Source organism: Lygodium microphyllum, chromosome 26, assembly GCF_053477565.2.
Source record: "Lygodium microphyllum isolate KBCC chromosome 26, Lygodium_microphyllum_v1.1.10, whole genome shotgun sequence".
Lineage (NCBI taxonomy): Eukaryota > Viridiplantae > Streptophyta > Polypodiopsida > Schizaeales > Lygodiaceae > Lygodium > Lygodium microphyllum.
The window spans coordinates 73939061-73942391 of NC_141160.1; positions in this window are offsets into that span (position 1 = coordinate 73939061).

Consider the following 3331-nt stretch of genomic DNA (forward strand, 5'->3'; position numbering starts at 1 on the left):
CCCTAACTTTTCTGGTTAAGATCAAAGTGTATGTTAGGTTATGGCATAATTCCTATTGATCCTTTTATAACATGCAATCAAGATTCATACTACTAAGCTTTAGGGTTTTAAGTGAACCATGTAGCCTTTTTCTATCTTCGTTTCTAAATGAGGTATTCGTACACTGAATGAGCATTACACAACCTTTCATAACTATTACATAGTTGATTGAGATTTAATGCCAATTGACTAGAGTTTAATCTACTTCATGCAGCTCAAGAACCATTTTCATGCCTTGCAAATTCCTACGGATTATTAGCAACCTCCTTTAATGAATCATTTTGAAGAAAATATGCCTAATAATGCGACATGCGATTTATTCTTTCCATGCATAATTGAAGTGTACAGTAATAATTTCGACTTTATAAAGATGATCTTTAATTGATCTAAATTCGTTACTTTTAATGCATAAAAACCACTTGCTAGGAATGCATAGAGATCTTATGCTCTTCTTTTTCATTCATTTAATACAAATGACCGATTCTTTGACCAAAGTTATTTCCTTTAATTTAGCCAAGGTATTTCAATTGAAAAAGTGCATCCTAATTCCATAAATGATCCATGCACAGTCAAAATATTACGACGTTAATCAAAATTAGGAAGAAAAACCTGGACTTGTGGTGAAATGTCCACATGGATATTAGGAGATGATCCTCCTGTGGTTGCGCCTTGTGCCTTCTTAGGGGCCATCGCGAATTCAGCCTTTTCGCTTTGGACGTAGATTTATGATCTTGGCCATCTCCTTTGCACACGAAACTCCCTTTGTGATTCGGCTTCCTTGATCGATTCCACAGTCTTTCAGAATCGAGATTTAGAAGGCCTTAAAGCAAGGATGCAAAGACCGCTTTGTAGGGCCAATGAAAAAAAAAGTTTTAATCTTGACTATTGCGGATCCACAAGAAGGGAAAAAGAGAACCCGGCTATGGTGTCTTTTGGGGAAACCAAGGGCCGAAAGGGTTTAATTTTCGAGGGATATAAGGGAAGAAAAAGGCCTTAAACTCCAAGGGAAAAGGGGTGTAAAAGATCGCTTTTGGGAAGGCAAATAAAAGGGGATTTTAAAAGAACCTGGGGTAATAAGAACCCGCTTGAGAGGGCAATAGGGAAGGGTCACGGGAAGAGATTTAGAACTCGGGCTAATGGGAGCTTGTGGAGAAACCAAGGGGGGGAAAAAAGGCTTAATGAGCTTTTAAAGGGCTTGGATGGGACCCCACGGGAAGGGGGCTTTGGATCCTGGGGGGTTATAAAACCCACTTGGAAGGGCTTTAAGGAAGCCCACAAGAAGGGGGGCTTCCTAAGGGCTTTGGAAGCTTACTAAGAAGCTTTTGGGAGTCGTGGAAATCCCACGTGGAGGGGAATGAAGGCGGCAGTTGGGCGGCGACTTCACGGCTTCAGGCGACCATCCTCCTCCCTTCACGACTACCACACGCCCCCTCCTTCAGCAGCAGCTGGCGCAGTATGTCGTTGCTTTAGCTCCTCCTTCCTCACGATCTATGGCGACTGCAGCCTTACCCTCTCTCTCCTCAATCTGCAGCGTGATTCCCTCTCTCCTTCTCCGTCAGCATTATGCTCCCCCTTCCAGCTCCCATGGCGATGGTTTTTATAGGGGGAGGTTGAGGTACCTCCCCTCCCCCATGCGGCATGATGCATGAGCATTAACCTTCCGCGAGCTCCAGCAAGGAGCTTAATCATCCTTGCCATAACCCTCTCCTCCAGCACGGCCTTCGGCTGGAGGAAGAAGGGATAATTAAATAAAAAAATTTCCATAAAATATATCCTTATCCTCTTGACCTCCTCCCAAGAGGAGGTTCACACGAGCATATGCGATTTCCTAGTCCCTAGCCTTGATTGGCCATGGAGAGTGTACTGTTTAATGACCAAATCATTCGCAACCACAATGCCGGCATTGTCTTTTTCCCGAGACTTCACACATGTACGTAATAATTTTCCACAGGAATATTACAATTTCTAAATACATATTTATTCCAATCAATAGGAAACACATTATTTTTTATCATTCTCTAACAAACATATTTATCTATAAAACACTTGTGAAATTCACCCAAAATTTAGACTAAAAACTACTCCAAAATTAGGCATCCACAAAAATCAATCCCTAAATACTATGGGGATCTTTAAGACTATTCCAAGCTTCCCATCCTAGCCATCATGATAGTCTCTCTAGAGCCTTGCTAGTCATCACGATTCTCAAGTAAACAAAACATATTTGTGGAGAGATTTCTTGTCTATAGGTGTGGTCTTAGTACCCAAGATTGAACCATTTCTTGGTAGCAGAACTAAGGGAGGCTAGTCACCAATACTCTCCATACCATCTATATAAACTAAGCTTGTGAATATTTTCTTTGAAAATTCACAATCATAACAACTAGTATTTACTTTAAACAAATCCTTCTTTAAGAAACTCAATGTGTGCAAACAATCCTTTGTAAACAATGAAGTCACAAGTTGCTTCTATGACAACGACAAAGTAGACAATAAATTCAATTATCCCAATTGCACAATTACTTCTTTTACTCAAGTTGAGAAATTTCTTGAGAGATTACTCAAGGTTCTAATTTTTTCCCTTTCATTTATATGGGGTTTCAAGGTTCTAATTTATTCCCTTTCGTTTATATGGGGTTCTAGTCTACAAGAGTTTCAATATCTAGATGTGCCGTAAGGACAAGAAAATTTTGTGATGGTACGGTTGCCGCTCCTCTTGGGAAGTCTAGCTCCTTAATCAATTCTCCTTTGTTTAGCTCCTCCTCCAAAGGAATCACTCAATAGCAATAACTATACTCAAGCTATTTGTCAATTAAACAAATCTAACTTGGCTCTTTTTGAGACTTTCTTTAATTGCAATTCCATATTTTAAGACCCATCAATCATAAACAAATTTAAATGCCTAATTATCATATTTTAAATGGATAATTTCATTTGCAAAATTTAGCTAAATCAATTGGCATGTAGTAAGAGATAGTCTATATCAATAGGTAATTTAATTAATATTGAATAATATCACACACTCTATTAAGAAATTTTATTTTTAAATATTAAGTCTAATTAACAATTGCTAAGTAAACCTCTTGTTTCACAATTACTATCTATTGATTTGCATAGCCATTTGATTTAAGTGCATGGGAACTTGGTGAGTTGGCAATGTGGATGGAAGTGGAGCTATTCTCATTGTGGCTATGGCTTGTTCCACTCTTGCCATGACCATGATGGGTTCAACTATAGTTGCTCTTCTCTTGAGAGTCATTGCAAATTGCACGAACAAAAATTACTTCTTTAT